At 25.3% G+C, this 13,093-nt stretch overlaps 4 non-coding genes across 4 annotated transcripts; 1 reads left to right on the top strand and 3 right to left on the bottom strand.

Annotated features, from left to right (window-relative positions):
- Nucleotides 1-1,994: 1,994 nt before the first annotated feature.
- Trnad-guc (transfer RNA aspartic acid (anticodon GUC)) lies at nt 1,995-2,066 on the bottom strand. Its single transcript has one exon. It is a non-coding gene; the product is annotated as a tRNA-Asp (tRNA).
- An 8-nt stretch (nt 2,067-2,074) lies between these two features.
- Nucleotides 2,075-2,148, bottom strand: Trnai-aau (transfer RNA isoleucine (anticodon AAU)). Its single transcript has one exon. It is a non-coding gene; the product is annotated as a tRNA-Ile (tRNA).
- Nucleotides 2,149-3,155: 1,007 nt separating this feature from the next.
- On the bottom strand, nt 3,156-3,228 carry Trnar-ucu (transfer RNA arginine (anticodon UCU)). Its single transcript has one exon. It is a non-coding gene; the product is annotated as a tRNA-Arg (tRNA).
- Nucleotides 3,229-8,229: 5,001 nt separating this feature from the next.
- On the top strand, nt 8,230-8,345 carry Trnal-caa (transfer RNA leucine (anticodon CAA)). The gene is made up of 2 exons: nt 8,230-8,267; nt 8,300-8,345. It is a non-coding gene; the product is annotated as a tRNA-Leu (tRNA).
- The last annotated feature ends 4,748 nt before the right edge of the window (nt 8,346-13,093 follow it).

Genomic DNA, 13,093 nt, shown 5'->3' with positions numbered 1-13,093 from the left:
TTAATTGTAAACAAATGCTTAATTATAAATTTAATTTGTTAAGTAGAGTACAATATAAATTTAAATCCTTTTTTTTTTAATATATGTATAGTTTTATCTTTTGTTTTCATATCTATAAATAAAGTAAACAAAAAAAGAAAATGAAAGTCCCCAGTCTGCTTTGAACTAGAAGCAATATCAAAAAACAGACATTATAGTAAGTATATTTGGTACCTCTCGTATCTTTACGATCTCTCGTACCTTTACGCATTTTTTCTGTGGACACAATGTGCGTAAATAAGCGAGAGCTTACTGTATTTATTAATATATATTTTGGTTTCGTGTAATATAAATAACACAATTAATAACGACGTCATAGAATAGGTAACTTCGGCAATGATGAATACATTGCAGTTAGTTTTCTTGTCAATATACACATAGTTTAATATTTATTGATTAACATTTTAATAATATAAACAGAGGAGCGAGTTTTCGAAAGATGGAAAAGCTGTCAAAGAAACTGAACATTTTAGAAGAGTTTAAAGTTATAAAAATTCATAACATGCTACTTACTAAATACTATATTGGTTTAATTTGCAGTATTTACTAAATTAAATTATAATCTTAAATTAAAATTTCGACCTCTTTCATTTTATCGTAAACTGTTACATCTTAATGTTTAATTGATTATGTCCTTTTTAGTAATCAATCTGTAATTATATAGTATGGTTTTACAGTTCTATTTTTTATAAATAAATGTACATGAACTAATCTATCTCTTAAATATTACAATATATAATTCCTTTATTGGTTTAGTAAGTTATTAATATAATTATTACTTTCTTTACTTAGCTTACAATTAAACACAACTACTTTTTAAATGATACCACTAATCATCTAAATTAAACTCAATATTTTTACTTGTACAACAATTAGTTTAATAATTATTAGCTTTATTCAATTTAGGTAAGCTACTGTTTCTTTAAAACTTAGAAAGTACATAAAATCAAAACAAAGTCAAAGCTATGAAATAGTTTACATATTAAATCATATAGGCACTTATTTGTGTTTTAAAATGAAATGGAAATTTTTGAATATCAACTTAATGATACTTACTTTGCTTTACTTCATTCAATATGAGTCTACAATTAAACATCAATAAAACAAATTAAATTATAAAAGTTCTAAAGTAATAAAATCACTTTTTAATAATTAAAACAAAATTGTGTTGCATCACAAAATAGTTTTGAAGCCTGTAAGAATCATAAATAAGACAACCCAGTCCTAAATATTATTATTTGGCTATAATAAAAAGTATAATTATCGTTTTTAATTATGTTTCGTAGTCAAAAGCTTAGAAAACTTGGAAAAAACAAATTTATATTGTTAATCAATTTTTTTTGTGTGATAAATTACAACTGTCTAAACTCTTAGATCTGTATTTAAGAAAAAAATAGCTTGCAGTTCTTTTGCTAATAAATATATATGATTTTTGTTGTTAAACAATATTTGAAAACATTATTATAAAGTTAGTTATTTACATCATTTTTAAAGCTTAACTAATAAGTAGTTTTACAACTAGATTTTTAAACAACTTGAAACTTTTAATAACTGGTTACACTTTTAGTTTCATTTGCAAGTTAAGATATTCCTATAAAGTAGAAAAAGGTTTGGGAATTTAAATCATTTGCTAATTAATAAATGAAATAAAACTTTTGTTTTAATTTTATTAATTTATTTAGTTCACTTTCTTGTAGTCTTATATACTTTTAGATTAATTGTTTTTGCCTTTATAAGACAAATTTTATAAAGTAACTAATAAAGGCTAGATGGTCAATAACTTGGTATACATTTACAAATATGATACTTTACATATCATAAACATTTTTTAATTTTCTATATATCTTTTTATGTTCCTTCAATAAAAATACAGCTCAATTAAAAAAAACATATAATTAGGTTTCAAATGCTTTTAAAATTATTTAGACTTGGAGTATAATAAAAATCATAAAAATCTCCCCGTCGGGGAATCGAACCCCGGTCGCCCGCGTGACAGGCGGGAATACTCACCACTATACTAACGAGGATGGATATGTGGCCAGTACGGGGATCGAACCCGCGACATTCGCGTTATTAGCACGACGCTCTAACCAACTGAGCTAACCGGCCACACGTCAGTAGGCTAAACTTATGCTATATAAAGTTAATTTGTTCTTTTTCGCGCTGCTATTGTCAATAGCCCTTCATATTAAGTATTTTATTGAAGCTTTGCAATTTACACTTCTATGCACTAAGCAGTTTTTGGGTAACAGTTTTAGCGATAAAAAATGAAATGAATAACTTTTTCCTGCCCTCATTTTATGAACTCACACTTAGCAACTTAAATTATTTTAACGGAAATAATGTACTAGATGTAAATATATGACTATCTTATTATTGTAGACTTTATATAAAAACAGGAAAGTTGTACTTCAAATTCAAAGTTTGCAATGTTTTTATAGTATTATATTTTAGCCAATAAAATTAATATTAATGACAAAATAATCTTTTTTAAATAGAAAGTACATTTAACAGTTTAGTTTCCTGGTAGTTTCATAAAACTAATTTTAGTTTTACCTGACAATGCATATGTTTACCAGTTTTTATTTGCAAGTTTTTGTAACCTTAGTTTGTCGTTTTCATTATCTAATTTTGTTTATATCTAAAAATAGTTTATCTAATTAGATTTTAACCTTGAAATTTTTTTCACAATTCTGAACAATATTCTTTTAGTTAGTAGTTTATAACTGTTTATTACTTTTTACTAGTTTTAAATTTTTGGTAAAACTTATTATCCGTACTTTTTTCATTTTTAGAATTTTAAACATTACATATATAATAAAATCTCTTACAGGGTAAATTATTATTTTTAATTATTTGTATTTATTTCTTTTAATGTAAGTTAAAAACTTTAATTGTTACACTTAAAACAAAAGTATACAAAAATCTTAGTTGTTATTCAAAACAAGCTATATAAGTTTTATAATTCTAACTACTTATAAAAGCACCTTTAGTTTTCTATTCGAAAACTTTTATTAAAGTAGATAGCAATACTAAAACTTGATTGGTCAATACCAACATTATTAGACTTTTAAGTACTAAACTTGACTATAAAAGGCAATATAAAAAAAAATGCGCATCTCCGCCGGGACTCGAACCCGGAACCTCTGGATTAGAAGTCCAGCGCGCTATCCATTGCGCTACGGAGACACTTGAAGAAATAACAAATAGTAAATATTTATACCAAAAAAAAAAGAATAGTCTTTATTGCGGGTTAACGCGTTAGAGCTGTTCAAAACTTTTGTGTTGTTTTTTAAGTGCAATGTTTTTTGGATTGAAAAACCTTTAATGATTTTAGTTTTTGTAGGATGTGTAGTTTTAAATACTTTTAAAAGTATTAATAATATATTTTTCATAAACTAATATAATTTTTGATAAACTAAAATTTGTTTAGCTTACTGCCTTTTTTACTTGTTATAAAAATAAGCATCAGTGGTTGATGTAAATTTTTGCTAAACTTGGTTTGAAATTTTTTCTGCTAAAGTTTTTCATCATCTAAAAACAAGTGATATTTTTAATTTAATAAGATTGGTTTAATTTTTTTTGCTTATCTTTTTTTAAAAATGTAGTATATCTACTATTGAACCATTGTCCTTGACATGACTTTAAACTGTATCCTGGTGTATGACTCGATAACCGAAAGGTTTTTTCGTACACCAGGTCCTTGGACCAAATATTTGAGCGCTTTTTTTCCTTCGTTCAATTAACATATATCTATTGTTGATAAGCTTTTAGATTTACTTTCATAAAACTAACCTTGACCCCTGATATATAACAACAAAAGTTTAATTATAATATATGGCAACATTAGCTTAGTTGGGCGGAGAGGTAAACACACAAGCTCACAATGAGCAAATGAAATGAAAAAACTTTATTACTTAAAAAAACAACAGATACAATTTAATAAAATACTGTGTCTCTTGTCCATACAATTAGTATAAACTGTTGACTAAAATTTATATTGGTTCTAATATACATTTTAAGGTAAAACAAACATAACAATTCTACTTAGATGTTGTGTAGCTTGATGAGCAAAAAGTATATCTCAACACCAATCCCTTGACCATAGTTGTGAGTGACCACTTTTTTGTATTTCTTCAATTGTTTATAAATAAGACTTTAACAAATACTTACCTAAGAATGTTAATTACTAATTATTACTAAACTGTAATACTAAATAATGCTACTGGAGTATTAAGTAAGTTGTTGACAACTTTTCAACTTTCTAGTTTCACAATCTTTTTGTAGTAAATATCATGTATAAATTACTGAATAAATTGTTCCAAATATAATAATTATTAAAGGATATATTTTGATTAGTGGTTAACACATTGATGACTATTTTTTCAATGAATAATAAAAAGGAACATATTAGCAAGTTGGTCAAAGAATACCAAAAGTATTGTTTTTTTAATGAATATAAAAATTCTGACTTAGCTAAAATAATGGTTAATACTTGCTTGGTTTTTGAAATAAATTATAAGGTAATAGCTTATCTTTATATGTATAACCTGAAAGAAACTTAGCTGCATTTCAATTTATAACTTTGTTTGGGCACAGAAAATTTGTAGGTTGTCAAAGGCATAGGGGGGTTTAGACATTTTTTTACTAAAAATATCATTGGATCTTATATGAAAGCTTAAAATATAAACCACAAGCCAGTTTTTATATAATTAGAAAATCTTATTTAACTTTTAAGATATTGTAATCTTTATAAAAAAATTTAAATACAAACTTATGGACCGCAAGTTTTTTAAGGTCAATTTTCTCAGAAATTAAAAAAACACTAATATCTATTATCTCCTCCATTTTTGAGCTCAAACTTTTAGGAAACTTTCCTTTTATAATTTAATAGACTTTAAATGTTGGAATTTTAAAAATATTAAAAAATAAAAATTTTAGATCAAAAAAAACAAAAAAAAAAGGTGGTTTGTTTTTAATAAAAAAATATTTAAAAGAATTAAAAAAATTCCTGCATTTAATTTTTTAAAATTTAATAATACACTTTCTTTGAAAATTTGAAGAAAATTGCTTAAAAAATGAAGAAGGAGATAGATTTTATTGGTAAATAACTATGAGATGTAGTCATGTATGTAAAAAGTTTCCAATACAAAGGTATGGATCAACTGTATTTTTTAAAATGCAATTTCCTTAAAAAAACTTACCTTTTTGTTTTTCAGCATAAACACCAAATGTGTAGACAATATTATTTTAAATGTTTGAAATATATGTAGTGTTACAATTTTTATGTATTTAAAAAAAAATAAATAAAAGCAGAATTAAAGGTGGTGTAAAAAATTCTAATTTTTAGTTTGAAGGCATAGGGGGGTGGTAAAACACTTTTTTCACGATTTGATCTTATTTTATAAAGTTTTTGCTCAGCTACATAATGCTTTTAACAGATTTAAAAAATTCAAAATAAATTTGAAGATATAGCAGTCAAAGTCAGAGGCAACGATAGGAATCTTATGGGAGATGCAAAAATTTCAAAAAAAAAACATAATAGATTATCATTATGATGAAATACTTTTTTTGCTGTCATAAGGTACTTATTGAACTCTTTACAGGGTTTGTGCGCGTCAGGCTAAATCAGGATAAGTCAGGCTAAATCAGTTTTTTTGAAAAAAGTTGAAAAATGTCAGGCTAAATCAGTTTTTTTAATTAAAAATTTGAGAATCTCAGTTTTTCTCAGTTCAAATGCTTGAAAATTTTGATTAAAACAAATTGAGAAATCTTTTTAGATCAAATTGATATGTGAATTTATTTCTAAATAAAGTTTTTGTTATTAAAGACAAAATCAGTCAGTATTTGTTATAATAAATGCTAAAAACCTTATGTTGAATCTCTAATTTTTTTTAATAATCTTCATTATTTTATTTTGAGTAGATGATATCTGTCATAATTATGAAAGTTTATAAAAAAATACAGTTTAAACATTACAGTTTAGTTCAACAACTTAGTTGTTTGTTTAAATTTGTTTAAATCAGCTATGTTCTTCAGAGCTTAGTTGGTTGAACTGTTTTAATTTCTAATTTGAATGCTTTATACCAAATACTTTTAGATTAAAACTCTTAGGAGTTTATTCATAGATTTACTGTTTGTTTTAAGTTATTAGAGGTATTCACAACACTAAAACTTAGCTTTAAGATATAAGTACCAAGTTTTGTGGGATTACAAATTTTAGGTACAATTCATTTTTCACCTTTTGGTTGGTTGTCAATCACCTTTTTCACAATTTAGTCTTATTTTATTCAGTTGTAACTAAGCTATAAGTTGCTTTTTGCAGAATTTTAAAGCTGAAAATATTTTTGATATAAAGCTGGTTGAAGTCGGAGACTACAATGGTACTAATCAAGACCTACCCAATACCCAAATTGACTTCTAAAGGGGATTTTCCTTACTTTGAAAAAATGTCAGGCTAAACTAGTCTCAGTCAGGCTAAATAAAAAAAAAAAAGTTGCGCACGAACCCTGTCTTTAGCTTTGATTGCTTGTATCCAAATATTATGAATATTGTTAAGGGGTAAAAAGCTTTTGATAGCTAATATAGAAAATTACAATTTATGATCAACTTCCAGTAACCTCTCTTAATCAAACAGAAAAATAAAAAATGTAGAACCCCTATGACCTTAGTTGTTGAACTGGCAGGTAGATTAACACATGTTGTAACTAACAAACTTTAACTAACTTAACGTTTAGAAAATATTTTTTGTGTAGAGTGAGGCTAATGTAAAAGATGCCATCAGTTAAATGGTTTTTCACTTATGAGCAAGTGATGTTTAGCTTGAAAAGGTATAAAAAACATTTTTGAAAAAATTTCATAAAAAAATATGTTCTAGACAAATTTAAAAAAGTATTGCAATTTTTTACAAGATGATAATTACATCTATTTTTGTGCAAATTAAATAAATTGTAAGCAAATTTTAAAAAGGTGTAACATGTTAAATCGGAAGCACATAAAAAATATAAACAAGCTTAAATTTATACAATCTCAACTATAAAATTAAAGTGTACTATTTCATGTATATTTTTAAACAATCTATGGTAAATTTGTAAGCTTTAATAAGTAAATATACATAGTTTTCTAGTTTTTTAACAAGATGGCATAAAGAAATATTTTAGTTTATAACTTTTTTTTGAAACAAACTTGCTTAAATTAGTTTAAGTTAAGTCCATTAATATTTAAAACATAACAAATTAATTATATTATGAAAACTCCTACATATATAAAAACTTTAAATAGTTTTCAAAAGATCTGACAAGTAGGTTTAAGCATTTTAGTGTGTCATATTGAATATTAAGTATCTAAAACCTATGTAACATAATAGTATTTTAAATATATTATATTTGTCGTAAAAAGTCCTTTTAAAGTTAATTTTAAAAACCTGTTCATAAAATAGTTACTTTTATACCTTCTTAGTCTTAAAAAAAGGTTATTGGTATAAACATTTTTGTGCATGAAAAAGAATTGAAATGTTTATTTTGTATAATTTTCATATTTAAAAGATTTTTATCTTCAAAATATAAAATTATCTATACACATTTTTTATTAAAATGTTTAGAGTTCTCATATAAAGTGTTTTATTAAAATTTTCAAATGAACTGCAAAATTGTTAATTTTAAGCATTAATTTAAATTATATAGTCATTAAATTATATAGGTTATTAAAAATTTTAGTGATATGCTTTCTGTTGCACAATAATATCAAAAAATTTACTATCTGTTTTTGTCATAACATATCTTTTTGAAATTATTGACCATATCTAAAATTACTTTCTTATGCAAATTTCATTTTGAAGTTTACAACTTTATAACCTAAATACTTAATCAAAAAAAAAAGTATACTGTGCTTAATTTATTATTCACTAGTCATTTTTGAAATAAAATACAACATATATTTGAAGTGAAAGTTTTTTTTAATTGTAATTCAAAGATAATGACTTTAAAACTATATATTAGATTTATACCTCATAAGTTAAGTTTTAAATTTTGCAAACAACATACCCTATCCTAGTAAAAGTACAACTGTTCAAACAAGTTTAAAATATTCAATATAATTGTGTGAAGGCCAAAAGCAAGTTTATTTTAACATTAACTGTATGCTACCAATGCAGTATGCTTTATATATGCATACTATTTGGCTCTATCACAAGTCAGGATGGCCGAGCGGTCTAAGGCGCCAGACTCAAGCGTAATGCTTCATTGCCATGCAATGCTGAGTGTTCTGGTCCACAATTGTGGGCGTGGGTTCGAATCCCACTTCTGACACATTTTTATATACTTTTCTAGTGTTTATAGTATACCTTTAACAAGTTTTAACTTTAAAAATTGTATTTTGTACCTTTAAAGTTTTTAAATTAATTTTTGTAAAAAAGTTTATAATTATTTAAGCTTAAATTTATTAAGTGCATTATCTTAAATTAATTACAAGTTGAAATACACAAAAATATTAGAATACTTAATTTAACTGTAAACTTAACAACTTTTAAGTTTTAAACGTTTCAACATCTTCTTAATAAATAATATATTTAAGCTTTTTTAAGCATAGATTAATGAAATTATTATGTAAAATCAATTTAATAAGCAATATTAATGACAAATATTTACAAATTTGCAAATACTGCTTATTTTGTTTGTTTGAAATTACGCAAGTTTAGCTGTTGAAAAATCAAATGCTTACTTATAAATGGAAAAAAAAATGTTTAAAATTATAAAAATTAATTAAAAAATAGCAAATTTTAAATGTTTTTATTTAAATAGCTAATATCAAAAAACTCCAAATGCTGTTCAAATAAAAACTTCATTGTAAACCATCAGTTTTTAAGTGCAACCTTTAACATTTTGCTACTTCACAGAACTAGCAAATAAAAAATTAACTTTTAACAATGGACTGCGAACTGAAGTGCAATTTGAGAGAATGTGGCAAGCCGCTGTCAAACGGTCACGCTTGGGTGACTTGCTGCTCACACATCTTCTGCAATGAGCACGGCAACAAGTTTTTAGGTGAGAAAATACAATTGCTACTACTTACTACAGTGCTTTGCAGCATGAGTTAAATTGCGCGTTTTCTGAATGATTATTAATTTGGTAGTATTTTTGTTTAGGTTTTGTTTCTGAAAAACTATATTTTTGAAAGCTTTGAGCTGTCCAATGTATACACATTTTTAAGGTGAATTATTTTAAAGTTGGGTATATTCTTAGTTGATAATCAAACTGTATTTAAATTAAATAAATCTAACGTTACTTCAACAATTTTAGTGTTTAGAATCTATATTTTAGATAAAAAAATGGTTTTTCGTCTAAATGTTCTGTATAGAGGTTATTCCAAAAAGCATTCTAACTTTTCCTTGGTGAAAAGCTTTAGTATAAATAAAATAAAAATAAGTATTACATATTGAAAAACTATTTGTTTAATTTTGGCTAAAGCATAACAGTAAAAAAAGATGCAAAACGTTGTTGTTTTACATTGTTTTGAAGTAACTTAACTTTGTCTAGTTGTTTACCTGCTTCTTTAGCTCTACAAATATTTGCCTATATCTGATTTCTTTTGTTTTTAGAAGTATAGTTTTTCACCAAGTAGTTTAAAATTTTTGTATGTGGCTTTATTTCCACCACCAAATATTTTAAACTAGCTTTGTAAGCTTTATTATACCTTATATATGCAAAAAAAGCTTATATTCATTGTAAATTTGCTTTTGTTACATCTTATTCTAATTGTGATATTTTTAAACTACACACATGTTGCTTTTTCTAGGCTGTTAGTGTTCAATTACTTATTTAATTATTTAAAAACCACATTTTATTAATATTTCTTATGATTTCACTGTACAACAGCACATAATTGTAGTTTATAGTTTGTACTACATATATAACATATTTAACTATACTTTTTACAATCAAACAGTACAACAGCACAAGTGTCCAGTGTGTGGTCACATAATGAAGGGGGAGGAATACGAGTTTGTCCGTGTCAACCTCAACCCTTCAGAGGGTTACAAGACCATGTCCCTGGTTGGCCACAAACCAGATGTCATCATGGACATTTGCACCAGAGCCATGAACTTTTGGATATTCCAGACCACCCAAGACTCCCTGTATAAGGTTTGTTGTTAAAATTACACATTCAATGCAACATGTTAGTTTTTACATTTTGAATAAGTATAAAATTTGTTTGAATGAACCTAGTTTTAATACTTATATTTTATTTGTTGTTTTATTTAATTTTTTATTTATTTATGTGATTATTCATAAAAGTTAAAATTTTTCAAATGAGTTATTAGTTTTTAATAATTTACAAAATGAAGTTTTAGCTAATTTTAGTCTCATATATGTGATTTTAAATATTATAAACATTAATTGGTATTTCAAATTTTTCATAACCATTTTAAATGTTTTACTGTTGACTAATTTTTATAATAGGTTGTACAGTAGAGGTACAGAATATTATACATTCATAATATTAAATTTAATTTCTATAAATTTTAAAAGTCTCTTGAATTAAATGTCTTGAACAATTTACATTTTTTTAGGACCACATCATAGAAAGTTACAAGGAAAAAATAGAGCAAATAGAAAAGAAGTACGCTCACGCTTTTACAAGCTTGAAAGATGAAAATATTTCACTGTCACAAAAACTTACTGATCAATCGAAAGAACTCAAGTCTGTTAAAACTAGCCACAGTGAGGTTAGTGTTTAATAAAAATAAATTAAAATAATGATTTTAGTAGATAAGAGTTGAAATCATGATGAGAAAACATGTCATAGATAAACTTAATTGTTGTCTTGATTTTGTTTTTATTTTTAAGTATCACTTAGTTTTTTTAAACTACTTTAAGTTAAGTTTTAAATATGTTTGAATTTTAAATAGTGGTTAAATAATTTATTGGTTAACAAATCTAAAATTTTAACAATGTTTGTCTTATACATATAAATCTTCTTTGTATATGAAATATTAGTTGGTTTAAACATATCCAAATATGAATATTTTAAAGAATATAAACTAAATAAAGTCTGAAAACTAAAACCTTTTTGGTTTACACAAATCAAATGATTTATAGAAGATTGAAAACTACTGTTATATATTGTTTAAAAAAAATCTACAACCATTCCCATTAAACAGTTACTGGAAAAATTGATAATATTATTTTCCTTTTTAAAAAATACACAAAAATATTTTTTATAAACTACTTTTATCTACTTATACATTAGTACCCAAACCGTTTATTTTCGTTTTTTGTTAATGAGTTTTTAACTGTTTCATTCATGCAGTTACTGGCATCAGTGGGTGAGAAGAACAGGGAACTTCAAAAACTTAAGATGAACTTCACAACGCAGAAGATGAGGAACAAACTCCACAGTAGGCAAGTTAGTCCTCACATGAAACTTCACAGTAGGCACCAGTCACCTCATATTAGCAAGCTGCACAGTAGAACACCCAGCATCACCAACCACTTCAAGAACAGAAGATTTGTGTGTTCTCAACAGGAACCTGCTTACAACGTACTAGGTACGATTTTGTTGTGTTCAGGGTTGCCACACACTCAGGGAACTCAGGGAATTCAGGGAAACTCAGGGAATTTTAAAGTTGTAGAAAATCTCAGGGAGACTCAGGGAAACTGAGGGAATTTTGATTCTCTTTTTTTAATTCAGGGAAACTCAGGGCAGTTTTGGTTTTTTCTAAAAATTTCAGGGAATTTTTTTCTAGATCTAGAATGAGATACAGTTAATCCAGTTTCAATATTTTGTTCATAAAAGTTTATTTTATTCATTTTTAAGTGCTTATTTAAAAATTGTAAGCCAAGCGGCAAGTTCTTCAATATTCTTAGAATTAAAATGGTAATTTTTTAATAAATAAAAAAAATTTTAAGGGTTTGAAAAAAAATCAGGGAAACTCAGGGAAGTTTAAGGTTACTCAGGGAAGTTTCTGGTCACTCAGGGAAGATTTTTTGACTCAAAGAGTGGCAACCCTGTGTTTTATATATGCGAATTTTAGTATTACTTTTTATTAACGTTTTAATGTTGTAACTTCATCCCAATCGTAAAAAAAGTAAAATACTTTAATGAGAACCTATAAAAGCTTATATTTTCAGTTGTAATAATTTAATTATTGTATATGTAATTGATAAATTAAGCAATTATTATTTAAAGTATTCATTTTAGCCTAAATTCTTTTTTATGCAATGATGTTTGTATAGATTAACTAAGGTTATTAAGCTAAATTAATTTTCAAGGTTTAATGTTACTTGCATATAAGTATTTTGAGAAAAATACATTATAGTAAAGATTCTTTTTGTGTAGAGTAAGATAAAATGTCATACAAATAGCTCCATGCTGTTATAGTTTTTTAAATAAATTGTCTTGGGACTCTGCTGTCAATGTTTTATATATTTTTTACAAGAACATAAATTTGACATAAAAAGTTAATTCTTTATTTTGGGTTTTATGCTACAAACATTGCTGTTTGAAACAAAGTTGTTCATGAATAAATTAGAAAGTTATTCTAGTGATTTTTGTAGCTGAAACACTGTATATAGTAATATATATGTATATATAGTAAACTAATACAGTCAGTTTTTTTCTTACAGTTTTGTTTCTACTTAAAAGTAGCTCTTTAAGAAAATCTAACTTTTATTTTATTTAAAAATATATCGAAAAATAATAGTTGCGATTTTATTAACTATAACTGCTAAACTAAATTAAACTTGTTTGTTTCAATTTATAATGCTATGTGTTTTATCTTTACGTATATTTAAATAACTTTAATTTTTAAGTTATTTAATTTTTATACCTTCTATGTTAAAATTATTCTGCTTTTTATTTGCTATAAATGTTTTGCTTACAACAAAGTAGATTATTTCCTTTCTATTGAAGTTTGATTGCTAAGATGTTAATTTATAAAGTTAAAACACTTATTACTAAAAAAGCTATATGTTTGACTTTACTTAAAAAGATTGTTTTCAGCAGTTATCTTTATACTTATTTTACTGTTAAACATATCTGATCATATTCATAGCAT

The sequence above is a fragment of the Thalia democratica genome, chromosome 6 (genome assembly GCF_965202585.1).
Source record: "Thalia democratica chromosome 6, ktThaDemo2.hap1.1, whole genome shotgun sequence".
In the NCBI taxonomy this organism is placed as follows: Eukaryota; Metazoa; Chordata; class Thaliacea; order Salpida; family Salpidae; genus Thalia; species Thalia democratica.
This window is presented reverse-complemented; position numbering and strand designations above follow the sequence as displayed.